The sequence below is a fragment of the Micromys minutus genome (assembly GCF_963924665.1).
Source record: "Micromys minutus genome assembly, chromosome: 4".
Taxonomy (NCBI): Eukaryota; Metazoa; Chordata; class Mammalia; order Rodentia; family Muridae; genus Micromys; species Micromys minutus.
The window spans coordinates 55,839,174-55,853,469 of NC_137973.1; the positions used below are offsets into that span (position 1 = coordinate 55,839,174).

General features: G+C 42.9%; 1 protein-coding gene across 2 annotated transcripts in view; it reads right to left on the reverse strand.

Annotated features, from left to right (window-relative positions):
- Positions 1 to 14,296, reverse strand: part of SYNPO2 (synaptopodin 2) — a gene marked incomplete at its 5' end in the record, with an annotated part of 149,014 nt that overhangs the window by 4,230 nt on the left and 130,488 nt on the right. The gene's annotated exons all lie outside the window — the stretch shown is intronic.

Sequence of the window (14,296 nt, forward strand, 5' to 3'; positions counted from 1 at the left end):
CACGGACCACTGCAGAAATGGGCGGTAAACTGCTGCAATGTTTACATTTTCTGAGTGACTTTCAATTGCTTGCCTTATTTTGGTCCACTGAATGCAATAAAAGCTACTTATGAAGGGGTTACCAGTGTAAAGGAAGGACAGGCACCTACCTCTCTTCTCCGAATCTATTTACGCGATGAGGATCACATGACAAAGGCTTTTTTTCTCTGTCTGTCTGTCTGTCTGTCTGTCTTGGTATCTCTGTCTCTCTCCCCATCTCTCTCTGACCCTCTCCATCCCTCTCTCTTGCTTGTTTTAGAGAGAGGTCTCATTCTATAGTTCAAGGTCTCATTCTATAGTTCAGCTGATTCTCTGGGCAATCCTACTGACTCAGCCTCTCAAGTGTGCCAGCTATGCATGTAAGCCTGAGCCACCAAGCTCTTGTGTGTTTAGTTCTTAAGGGTGAGACATGTTCCATGTCTCTACAGGAGTCACACTGCTGGTGTCGTTTGCTAAATACTCGGCTTGAATACACCATAGCAGTGTGGCTTGAGTCTCCTTTACCCCTATCTGCTTTTCTAGGACCCTAGCCACCAGCCTGCTTACTTTCTCATTATTCACTCCTGTTTACATGAGACTGCTTAGATAAACTGTAGAAGAGGAGGAAAAGAAAGAGGAGGAGAGGGAGGAGGAGGAGAGAGTGGGGGAAGGGAGAGGGAAAGGGAGAGGGAGAGAGAGAGAGGACCTTGTTGAATAAAAGGTCAGACTTGAAGATGGATTCATATTTCCTAGTTTCCAACCATTTGTTTCTTATCTGACTACATGAATAACAACACAGGACTTGAGCAAGATGTCTCAGGCTCGACTGGTTTGTGTTTCTCAGCATGCCCTTGCTCTCTCATGCCACACATGGGCATAACGGGAGACGGTCTGTGGATGAGAAGTAAAGGTGTCAATCTGTGGCTCTGTCTTCGGAGTCACGGAAAGTTGCCTTTGACGTTGCATTCTGGCAGACATTATTTTCTATTTATGTCCTTATCTTAATCCAGAGCTATGGGCAAACCCCCTTTACTATAGAGCCAGAAAGGATGGCAGTGGCTTTTGCTACCTTCGACCTACATCTACATTTCAAAATTTGACAAAATCTACACGTTTTATATTACTCATGCATAGATTCATAAACCTATTTAACATCTTTTATGAAATACTGAATATTTCCAAACACTGTTCTATGAGCTAAAGACACAAAGACAATGAGATCTGTGACCTGAAGCCCAGTATCCAGCACCATTTAAGCTACCATGGCAGTCTGACAATTTCACAGTGAAAAGACACTCTGCCTGCCATGTTAGGAAGGCAGAGGTTTTTATTTTATGTATTTTTTACTATGAAGAAAGACTGTCTGTGAAGGAGAAATAGCCAAGCCACAACATGTGCCTGTGTCTCCCTTCATCAGAGCTATAAAAAGGATGATCAACTTTGGTTTCCAGCAGTGCAAGGAAAAAGCCTTAGATTCCAATGATACCCACAGAGGGCTCATCTGGTGTGGCCCAGCTCTTTCAAAACATGCCATTGTTTACAACAACACAGTTGAGGAAACAATGACAGATAAAGGAATCCAGGACTCTACAGAAATGCAGGACAAACTGAATACACACACACAGAGATACACACACATACAAACAGACATACACACATAGATATATATACATACACATAAACACACATACATAAACACATACACATACATGCACACATATACATACATACACACATACACACATAAACATACACATGCACACAAACACACACACATACACACATATACATACACATACACACAATGTGACTGTACACACTATAGTGATATATATATATGTATGCATGTATACATATATATCACTGGCTGAAAGAAATTTATTTTCTGCTCCTTCTCTCAACTTATTTAGTGTGAACATCTCCCAAGAAATTGAAACTTAATAGAAATTTAAATTTCTAAGAATTTTCAATGATACTCTAATATGAAGTATGAGGCTTTTTTCCCCCAGTTAAAACATAAATGTTAATTAGTTAATTATGGACAGAGAAAAGTAAAACTCTGGGGTGTGTTTTTAAAAGAGAAAGTCAGGGCTTTCCAGGAAGGGGGTTAAAAATCATATTGAGGGCTGGAGAGATGGCTCAGCAGTTAAGACACTAGCTGCTTTTCCAGAGGTTCTGAACTCAATTCCCAGCAACCACATGAAGTTTACAACCATCTGTAATGGGATCTGATGCCCTCTTCTGGCATGTAGGTGTATATGCAGATAGGGTACTTAAGAACACAAAAGTGAATTTTTATACAAATCACATTGAAAGTCAAATGAAATTCCATGTGGAATGAATGTTTGAGGAAGATAAAAGCACCATCAAGTGTGCAGTGGAAGAGTTTCTATCTTTATGAATAAACTATTGTTCTTTACATGGTCCCACACATGTGCCTTTATGATCCATTAGCTGCTAGTCATAGGGGATAAACTTTGAATTATCTTGGGTTGGAGATATGATCTCAATATAAATCACTTGTCTTTACATGCATGATTGCTTTGTGTATGCCCAGAAGACCAAATGATTCTATTTTCTCTTTCACCTAAAACCCTAATTTTAATCTTCAGGCCTTGTTTGTTGTTATTATATCTTTCTGTCCGTCTCTGTCCAGGCTCCTGCTGCCCTCTGCTTAATTGGTAATTGAAGCCATTCGACACACCTTGATCCAGAAATGACTAAAGGACCTGAAAATACCTTTTCTTCTGTTTTGACGTTTGCATCAGTGTGGTTGAACCCCAGGCTAACCCCTGGACTGTGGCCTCCACTGTGCATGCTATTATTATCAAAGGAATCAAACAATGTCATATTATAGTGTGTAGGTGTGTGGGTGACATGTGACCTCAGTGTGGAAGTCAGAGACAATGTTCAAGCGTGGGACGGAGGTCTAAACTTGGGGCAAGCTTGCATGGCAAGTGTTTTTACCCACTGAGCTGTCCTGACTAGCCCAAATGAAAGATTTTTGGTTTGAGAGCACTTGTCATTTATTAGTAACTAATCTGTCAGGTTGGCTTTCCCTGGTGACCCCGTCAAATTCTTTCTCTTTGCTCCGTTATCTTTGAAGTTGTTTTTAACAAAAGAAAAGATGCTTTTCCTTTGCCCAAACCAAACCGTTCCTGGCATCCTGTTTACTTTTAGGGACAGTTCTATAGCTACTCAAGATGCCCAAACCAGTCTTATTTTGAATTAAAAGGCTCCACCCCTGTCTCAGCTCTAATTTTAACTTTAAGAGAAGGTTCCTGTCTTTTCTCCATGGTCTTGAGGCTCACCTGCTGTAGGGAGGGGGTAGGGTAGGGCTTGCTCTCTTTTTCCTCTCCAAGCTTGCTAAACTCTGACTCTCTGGGGAAAATAAGCCAGGATAAGGAAAAGCAAAGAGAAACGGATTTTTTAAAAAAAAATTTTCTTAGCAACCCCATCTTTGGGCTTTTAGCTCTTGGAGACAAAAAATTGAGAGGAAGAGTTTTCATGGTAAAGATGCAAAGATTGCTCCCTAAGGACCTAGCCCGGTGTGTGTGTGATTATATACATATATATATATACACACACATATATATACAATATATATAGAAAGAGGAGCCTCAATTGAGAAGATACCTCCACCAGATGACTTGAAGGCAACTTTGTAAGGATCCGGAGCCAGCCCATTGTGGGTGGTGCCCTTCTTGGATAGAGCATTCTGGGCTGTACAGGAAAGCAGGCTAAGCCAGAGAGAGCAAGTCGTCAGCAGCCTTCCTCCACGGCCTCTGTTTCAGTTCCTGCCTCCAGGTGCTTGCCCTGACCTGCTCCGAGAGATGGTGTGACTTGGGCGCCCTAAGATGAAATGAGCCCTCTTCTCTTTCCTGTGTTGCTTTTGGTCTTTTGTATTTCATCTCAGCGACAACTGAGACATGTGTCATTTCTCTGCCTTCTAGGAGGTAATTTGTAACTCTTCCGGATTTAGCTAAGAAGCTGGCTTAGCTTCTAGCTGCTCCGACCCACGGGCCCCCTCAGGAGCCTGGAGACTATGATAATCACATTTCGATTTGCTCCTGACCTCTCCTGGTCCATGAGGAGACATATCATGTGTGGGCACGAGGCAGCAAGCTGGTTCTTTGCCAAAACCTCTTGCCAACCTGTTTCTCCCTTTCCAGATTTCCTGAGCGTGTCAGGTCACAACCCTCTCTGACCCGTCAGCTGTCCTCACCCTGCCTTTCAGGTCAGCTTGTCTCAGACGCCACTCAAAAATTCTTAGCCTACATGGTCTGAGGTGAAGGGCCAGGGTTCCTGAGCCTCTGCCCTCCGCTGACTGTGCCCATCTGATCCGTATCACGGACCCTGCCGAGGAGTCAAGCACTTCGGAAGTGACGGGTCATGCTATCTTTGTAAAGCCTATTACTCTGTTCTAAACCCCGTGTTATGCGCAGCAGCTCCTCTCCGGGGTTTCTCGGCTAAAACACCAGCTTCACTGTCCTTCCGTGTTCACACGCCATTGCTAGCCAGCCGAAGATAAAGGTCTTTATCAGTCCTCTTTGTTAAAATATGCGCTAAAACTCGGAATAGAATTGTAGTCTACAAACTTATCTCAAAAAAAAAGGAAAAAAAAAAACAAAACAAAACAAAAATAAAAAAAGTCTAAAAACTTCCATAGATCTTAAGAGAAGAGACTTCACAACTTGCTCAGGCCTTGCCCTGCAGAAGAGGGTTTATTTCCTTCTAGGGCATCATGAACCCGTAAGGGGTCTGGGGACTTCTTCCTTACCCTGAAACAAGCCTCTGTTCCTGGTTTTACCTGATGGTTGATCCTCGTGCCTCAGAGACACCATCTTTAACACTCCCCTTCTCTTCTTTCTCCTTCTCCCCTGTGGCTGGTTGGTTGGCTAAAAGCAGGGTCTCGCTCTGTAGCTGAGGCTGGCCCCCCGAGTGACCCTTCTGTCTTAGTCTTCTGAGTTCTGGGCTTACAGACACGAACTAGAACAGCTAACCGGCCTCTACTTCTTCACCAGCATTCTTCCACGGATTCTGGGTTCTAACACCTGCCCCTCAAAATGTACTTGGCCGCTTTCGCCATCTTGTCCCTACCTTTCATTTTCTGTGTTCTTCTTTCAGTTTGTCAAGTAAGGTTAATGTAGAATCGGGTTTTGAAATACACATGCACATGTGTATCTGCACACACACACACACACACACACACACACACACACACACACCCAGAACCAACTCTTGGGCTAAGTAAAGATCCCCTTCACTCTGCCTGTAGGCCATGCCACCTGGGAGATGACAATAACTTACATGGATCAGTCAATCGTAGACTTAGAGCATTTGGTTCCCTTTTATATATACCAATCTCAAAATAGCTCAATGTTTTTAACACAGTAAGACTGCAAGATGCTCACTGAACTTATGAACCAGATGGAGTTATATATCCCCATGGGAGGACTGGATACTAAATATTATTTTTCTACTTTTCCATTTAATTTTAGCTGACATGAATTTGTTTCTTACTGTTGTGTATCAGGCAGTGGGTGTTCATTGTGTCTGTGAGCTACTTCATACAGTCCTCACAACAGACCCCTGAAGTAGGCGCTGTTGTTATCCCTGGTTTCTATTTGTGCACCTCCTGCTCTTGAACAAGGTGAGCAGCCTCCTCGGGTAGAAAATTAAAGATGGTTAGTCTGGGGAGCTGAACACAGCAAGTCTCCTAGCAGAGATCTTTTTTGTTCCTTTTTCTTTCTCTCTGTCCTAAGAATTGAACGCAGGGCTTTGCACATCCTAGGCAAATACTCTGTCACTGAGCTATGCCTGGGTCGACTTGTTATGCACACTTGTAATCTCAGAATTCAGGGGACAAAGGCAGGAGGATCACTGGAAATTGAGGTTTCCAGGCCAGCTAGAGATACATAAGGTTGTCTGTTTCAAAAGAGAGCAAACTCAAACATTCATCATTTAGAGTTTGAGGCTAGACTTTCTGGGAAACAAAATGTGAAATTGCACTGGAGATATTTGTAAAAACAAACAAACAACCAAACCAACAAACTAAAAGCCAACCAATCAAACCACAGAACATCGGACTCTGGTTTTGTAGCTCAGCTGGTGGAGCACTTGCCTAGCACACACGAAGAGTCAGTCTTAATCAAAATGACATCAGCCTGTGACTCCAGCACTTGGGAAATGGGGCTTGAAAGATAGAAGTTCAAGGTCATTGCCAGATACAGAACAAGTTCAAGGTCATCTTGGACCACAGGGAACTCCCTCAGACAGCAACTGTCTCTCATAACATTTAAATCCATGAAAACTAAATGGAATACAATCTTAGAAATTTTGGAAGCAGCCATTTAAAGTCTGACTAAATCTGTGCTAATCAATATTGATTAGTATTAGTGACCAGCGTACAGGAACTATTCACAGATCACATTTAGATGCTTCTCTTTGCTGGTGAGACACACCCAGGCTCTGTACTCAGGATAGGAGCACGGAGAGGCTAAGGGGGCATTCTCAATCTTTATAGGAGCCATCTTTTCAGGTCAACTAAATGTTATTGATTCATATTGCCTGTTAACAAAACAGCGTAATCGGTTTCTTACTGAACTATCCGGTAATAATTTAGCAGGGAAATGCTTCCTCAAGTTTACTTCGAACAACAAAAGCAGTTCTAAAGCATTGTGAATTGTCATAGCAGCCAGAGAAGTTGAACGAGCTACAGGTTTTCAATTCCAAAGTATTTTATCTTATAAACTCTGCGCAAAGCTAAAACAATTTTCTTGGCTGAGATCTTGCTTACCCATGCACTATGGAGAAAGCATTTCCACTTGACAAATATTATTTCAACTCCTCTGGTACCTTTCTCTTTTAAGCCCATAATCAGAAAATACTTTTTGCAAACATACTCTTTATCACGGGCGGCTCTTGAGAGGTCCAAAGCAAGTAAACAGGAGCAGAGTGTATTTTCTTGGCCTTTTAAGCCATTGATTAGAATCTCTGAAAAGCAGAGGTCCTGGGAGAGGTGAGTAAATGGAACACTAGCACAGGACAGTCCCAGGCTTCTGTTTACTGCCATCCTTCTAGTCAGCATCCATTCCTCCCTGTTTTATACTTGTACACACTAATAGGTCAGGAATCTCCAGAGCACTGACGTCACAACACTTCCAGTACCTTGTGGTTTGTCTCTGCTCCCTCTGCGGCCCTGCTGGGCTCAGCCATCGAGAGCCCTGTGGGACCAGCACTGTATGTCCCTAGTTCCACCCTTGCTTCTTTTACTTGATTTTCAGAGTCCCAGCCTTACTGATTGTAACTCAAGTTAGATTATGACCCTCGGCTCAATGAGGAAAACTCGGCTATGGCTTCTCACTCCACCAAAGGGAAAGCCAGAGGTCTTTTGTTGGCCTATGCATAGCCAGCAAAATCTGCTGAGTCCCTTGGTGCATCTCTGGTGGCAATTCCTGAGACACTAGACATTCTCGTCTCTGAGAATGAGACTTGCTGATCCTTCTGTTCGGGAACAGAATGCTCCAGACACCGGTGTGACTTCTCCGCCCTTCCTCAAGTCTTATTCAAATGCCATGCAATCTGTTGTGAATCCCATCTCTCTCAAAGCTTCCTCTCTGTCTTCCGTCTGTCTGTCTTTCTGTCTGTCTGTCTGCCTGCCTGTTTGTCTGCCTCCCCTTAGGTGTTATACTGAGTTTAACATGAGAAATGTTTTTCTTAATCATTTTATTTTTCTCCTAGAGAGGGAAGTTAAGGTCTGCAGTCTGTCTGAGGGCAATGGTTTTTGCAGACAGTCCTAGAGACTGGGCTTGGACGCCATGCCAACAGCCCCAGCACTTGGGAAGCCGAGTCAAGAGGATTGAGAACTGTAAAGCTGTAGGGTCAGACTTTATTTCAAGAATGCAACAAAACAAAACAAACAACAAAAGTGTCCAAAAGAAAAGAGTGTGTGTGTGTGTGTGTGTGTGTGTGTGTGTGTGTGTGTGTACGGGGGTAATTTTAAAATAGTACCTAGAATTTTTTTAAAGCTGTTTAGAAAACATTAATTTAATGAGCGCTGATTCCCATATCATACGACTGTCAATAGGCTGTTTTCCTACTGTCACTGAAATGTTTGGTCACCTCCCAGAGAAGAGCCCATTTCACACATCTGGGACCTGTGGCAAGAGACTCCAGAAAGAGCACATTCCCCCTCTGATGCAGAGAAATTTGGGAGTTTCAAGCTTCATTGTGTTTGTCTGTTTCCTTTGAGACAGGATCTCACTCAGGCTGTCTTTAATTCCTCTTCCTGTCTCTTCAGGGCTGGAGTTACGGGCATCGCTCTATGTTTTCAAACTGTTCTGATCTTACAAGTGAGAAATCATAGAAAATTATACCCAGACTGTAAATGGAGTCTGAAATACACTATAAAAAATAAGACCAAACAAGAGAAACAATAGATGGTATTAGTGATTATTTTAGTTAGGTTTCTACTCTTTGGTAAAGACCATGGCCAAAAGCAATTTGTAAAGGGAGAAATGTATTTGGCTTATACATCCCAGGTCACAGTTATTGGTGGTAGTGTGTGGGGGTCGAGGGGCAAGGCATAAACCTGGAAGCAAGAACTGAAGCAGAGACCATGGAGAAACACTGCCTATTGACTTGGTCCCCCATTACTTAGCCTGTGCTCTTATACAATCCAGAACTACTTGCCCAAGGTCGGGGTGGGGCACTGACCAGAGTGGGCTGGGCCTTCCCACATCAATCATCAATCAAGAAAATGCTCCTCAGATTTGCCTACTGGCAACCAGATGGAGGCATTTTCTCAGTTGAGTTTTTTCTTCCCAAATAATTCTAGCTTGTGTCAAGCTGACCAAAATCTAACTCAGACAGGGTTGGGAGAAGAGAAAAACAAGTTTTTTTGTCATTTACTATGGGTCTAGAAACAGTATCATCTCCTCATCAGATTTGTAGGGTCATATCCAGCTTCAGCTAGAATTTGCCCAAGAAGGAGAAGCAGTTTAACACTGGAAAAGTTCTATGTTAAGATATAGACTCACTTTATCTTTTCTCTCTCTCTCTCTCTCTCTCTCTCTTTCTCTCTCTTTTGTGGCAGGGTTTCATATACCACACAACTACCTAAAAATGGTCAAAGATAGCCTTGAACTTCTGGTCCTCCTGCTTCCTCTTCCCGAGTTCTGTAATTATAGGCTTTCACTGCTATACCTAGTTTATGTAACACTGGCGTCTGGACCTGGGACCTTGTGGGGAGAGCTGAGTGCACTACCTACTGAGCTCCATCCCCGTCTCCATCAAGAGGAATTTAAATATAGGGCAGATATTTTGTCAAGGTGGTTTAAATATAGTCTAGCTTGATGTTGGAGGATGAGATTTCTCATTTGCTTTTGTTCATGTGTCTTATAGCCACTTTTCTACAATACTCCCAAGTGAAACCTTTGGAAATGCAACTGTTACAATCCTTTATCAAGGAAACAGAGAAGAGAGTCCTTACAAGTTTACATTATTACTCTGCTTGTGACAGATGAACGACCTGATAGGCAGTATATGTCTATGTGTCTCTATCTTTTGGACTGTGTCCATCTGTCTATGTGTGTGTCTGTCTATCTGTTTTATCAGAAATGTAACCAAGGAGCTGGACATTTTGAGACAGTTTGATGAATACAATAAATATACATCAAAATGGTTCCTGCCTCCAGGTTCCAGCCAGAGTTCCGGTCCTAACTTCCCCCGATGAAAGACTAAGCTGTAAGAAGAAATAAACCCTTTCCTCTCCCAGGTTGCTTTTGAACATGGTGTTTTATCCCGGCAATGGAACGCAAACTAAAACAAGCACTGAAACAATAGACTTTTCTGCTTTACCTCACACTGGAAGATAACCCTGTGAGAGAAAGAGTGGGTTGTTAGAGTCAGAACACTGGAAGAACGGGAGTTTAGACTTCACGTGGTTGTGGATCTGTGGTGGGCTCAACTTTTCCTGTAATTGTAAGATAGAGATGGTACTGACTACCATTTCAAGATTCTGGGTAGAGGCGTTTACAAGTCAAATGCCACACAGCACAACGAATCATGACTATTTTTATTATCGTGTGATGAGACTGTGGCTCAAAGGTGTCAGAGATCTGGCAGAACCTTTTGTTCAAGAGGCAACTGCATGGGCGGGCTGCCGACCCCGGACAGAAATAGAAGCAGGCCTTGACTTTGAAGTGGGGTTAGCAATTCAGGCCTCAGATAGTGCCAAGCCAGCCTTGCCTCCCTGTGCTCCCAGAACACAGGCAGCTGTGCTGGCCAGAAACACCACCCCTGACCTCATCCCCCTGCTGCATCAGAGTAGGCCAGAATACAGAGTAGTGGTTTGTTTCTGATGTTCTATTTTAAAACGATAAAAGATAAAAACAGTAGCTCTCAACTTAAGGTCAGAAAGATCCATGCTATGGAGAAATCTGTGCATATTCTTCTGTGATCTCTTCATTTTAGATATGCAGACTCATGCTGAACACCCAGTCTCTGTTGCTTCAGGCTATCCTCCTCAAAGCCTGCAGCCCCCCTCCCAGCAAATAAACAAGGCAACTACTGAAAGCCTGCATTTCGTGCACTTGCATAAAGAAACTAGGGAACTGGAAGGCATGGGCAAAAAAAATGTAATGTGAATAATGTATTTTAAGGCAGGAAAGCAGTTACTACAGCAATCTTTACCAGCTTCCGAAAAGAAGTCAGGGTATAAATTACAGCCTATTAAAATTCTTCTAGTGATACCAGCTACATCCAACTGAATTAGTTGGACGTGCCATCTTACATTTCTGTGATGTGTAGCATTACCTAATTACATTTTAATAGGAGTCTAGAATGGATAAAGCGTCCCAGGGAAGAGCAAGGCAAGGTGCAGAGGGAGGTTGCTGCGTTCATTGCTCCTCACATGCACTGGATCTGCAAAACCAGAAGCCGCAGTGCATGTTGGGGTTCTGCCGAAACAAACAAGAAAGCTCTTCACATGCCAGACCACCCGTGAACCAGAAGGTTGCGAGACCAGTGCCTGCCACTCGCACTCCCTGTGCGCACAGGGCCTGTAAGAAGCTGAGGGATCTGGGAACGCTGTCTTTCAATCTGCGTGCCTGTGACGACAGTTTACTCCGTGCGTTTGTTTGTTTGTTTGTTTTACCTTTCTGCTACTTATTTTCTACTCTTGCATGTGTGCCTCGTGATGCCTTTGCTTTTGTCTTTCGAGTGCTCAGCTAGGTTTGCGGACTGTCGCTTATGTCTCCAGGCATTCTTTTCCAGAGGCTTCGACCACATCTAATACAATCCCCTCTGTTTCTCTCTTTATTTCCTCCTCTGAACCCATGGACTGAGGTCTCTCCCACCTCCCCTCTCCACTTTACCCACCTCATCCTGTCTTCTCGGTGTTAACAGAACATTTCTCCTCCCAACTCCGCTTCCCTCCTAACCCTAGCCGTACTTTGTAGTTTTAGGTTATGTTATGATTTCTTATACTTTTTTTCCTTGAAAACAATTTTTTTTTACAATATAGTCTGGTCACAGCTCCCCTCCCCCACTCCTCCACACTTCTCCCCACCTCTTTACCCATCCCACTCCGAGCTCATTCGCTCTCTCTTTAAAGGACAAACACATTAACCATTAACTAAAACCCAAGTACACTGCATGCTATTTGCCGTTTATCCTCCAAACGATATCGAAGCCAGAGGAACTACTATTGTGAACATAAAGTACTTGACTAGTGTTAATGTTCAGAGCTTACACCACCATCCGCAGCTCCCGGGGTGAGGAATTATTTTCTAAACTACAGCACATCCAGCTCCAGCACGTGTAAGTCCGTGTGAAAATTGCAAGTACTTCAGCTGAAGGAAAATAGCTGATCAAAGACTAAACCAAGTTAAAAAAAATAAAAATAAAAACACTATGTGCATAAATCCCAACACAGCAATATAAAAAACCAAAAACAAAAACAAACCCCAAATCAAAAAAAAAAAAAAAAAAAACACCAAAAACATCAGAACTCTTCCAAATAGTGTTAGCTTACAGCAATGGCACCTGGTGAGTTAGATGGACTCCCACATGGAACTCAAGATAATGACTGTACGAATGATCAAAGTCAAAAAGAACTGAATGAAATGAGATGATGCATATTATAAAGAGGAAACCCAACAAAGATAGAAATAATGAAGAAACATCAATCCAGAGTACCAGACATTACAAAACAAACAAACAAACAAACAAAAAAATACCCAGTAGCGTGCAGGAATTGGGACAGTTCTACAAGGACAAAGATAAATGGAGTGGTTTGCATGAGAATGGCGTCCATAGCTCACATATTTAAATGTTTAATTCACAATTAGTAGCCTGGTTATCAGGACACACTGTAGCTTTGTTGGAGGAGGTGGGTCACTGGGGGTGAGCTTTCAGATTTCCAACACCCATGTCATGCCCAATTAGCTTTCTCACTCTCTGCCTCCTGTGTGTGGTTCGGATGTAAGCGCTCAGCGACTGCTCCAGCACCGTGCCTTTCTACTGCCCTCTGAAACCATGAACAAGCCCCCACTTAAATGCTTTCTTTTATATGTTGCCTTAGTCGTGGTGTTTCTTCTCAGCAACAGAAAAATAACTAAGGCAATAAAATGATTTTTAAAAAAGATACCAGTGAGAATTCCAAGATACATGTGGTACTCTGAAAGGACTGAATTCAGGTTATGAAACAGGAGGAGAATCTCACTCTAAAGGCATAGAAAACATTTTCAAAAGAATCATAACAGAAAATCTCTCAGGGTTAGAAAAAGGTATCCAAATACAGGAGGCATGTAAGGTGGAAACCAGACAAGACCAGAAAAGAACCTCACTTGTCATAATAAGATTAAATATACAGAACAAAGACACTATACAGGAAGCAGCAAGAGAGAAACACTAAGTCACGTGCAAAGGCAGGCCACCAGAATGACGGGGGATTATTCAACTGAAACTTCAAAAGTTAGAAGGGTTCAGAATGATGCATTTCAAGATCTGAAGGACACCAGACTAACTAGCAAAGCAACTTGCCATAAATGAAGGAAAACACAATCTCCCCAAGATAAAAATAGACCAAAAGAAATGACAGTCACTAACCCAGGACTATATAAAATGTGTGTAGGAACCCTTCATATGGAAGTAGGAAAACAATGCACAAAGCCATAGGGAAAAATAAATAATAGTTATGCAAGAGAGGAAGAGGGGGAACATGCAACGTCAACAAAACGACAGGATCAATGCACACCTTTAAACAGTAATCCATTGATGGTCTCAGTCCCCCAGTCAAAAGGCACAGGCTAGTGTGTGGGATCAAGAAGCAGGAGCAATGTGTTTATCACCTCCAAGTAATGTATTTGACTACAAAACAGACACTACGAGGGTGAAGGGACTGAATATAATCCAAGCAAATAGATCCCAGAGTCAGGCAGGTATCCCTGATCTAATGTTTGACCACATAGCCTTCAAACCCCAGCTAGTGATGACAGCTAAAGATGGTCCCTTCATGCTGGATAAGGGAGCAGTCAATCAAGACTGTACAGTTCTAAAGGTGACCCCTGGGCACAGTCGCACCTCACTCCATAGGAGCACGGCTAAATGTGAAGCCACAGATGAACAGCAGGACCAGAAGAGTGGGTGACATTCCCTGCCCTAGTCTCTCCAGTTGGGAGGCCATCCAAGTACAAACCAGAGAAATCTATGAATTAGGAAACAACATGCATGAACTGGCCTGAACAGACAGCTAAAGAACACCCATACAAACAACAAAGAGTACACACTTTTCTTGGAAGTCCATGGAAGTCTCTCTAACATGCATCATATACTAGGACACAGAGCAACTGTTAAGAAACACGGAGAAGCTGAAATAACATCCTATGTTCTATTTGATCACAATGGACTAAGGCTACAAATCAACAGCAATGCAAAGCCTAGAACAAATACAGACTCGTGGAGACTAAACAATGAATTATTGAGCAATGACTAGATCCTTAAAAATATCAAGAAAAAAAAATTAAAGTTCCCTCAACCACTGGAGCATGGCCTGTTTCTAAAGCTGTTTCCTGTCTGTGGATCCTGTTCCCCTAATTAGGCTGCCTTCTCTGGCCTTGGTGGGAGAGAATGCACCTAACCCTGCAGAGAGTTAATGTGCCAGGGCTGGGGATACTCGTGGGGCTCCACATTCTTGGAGGAGAAAGTGAAGGTAATGGGGGAGGAACTGTAGGGGGAACAGGAGGAGAGGGACAGTTGTGGGAAGTAAAGTTAA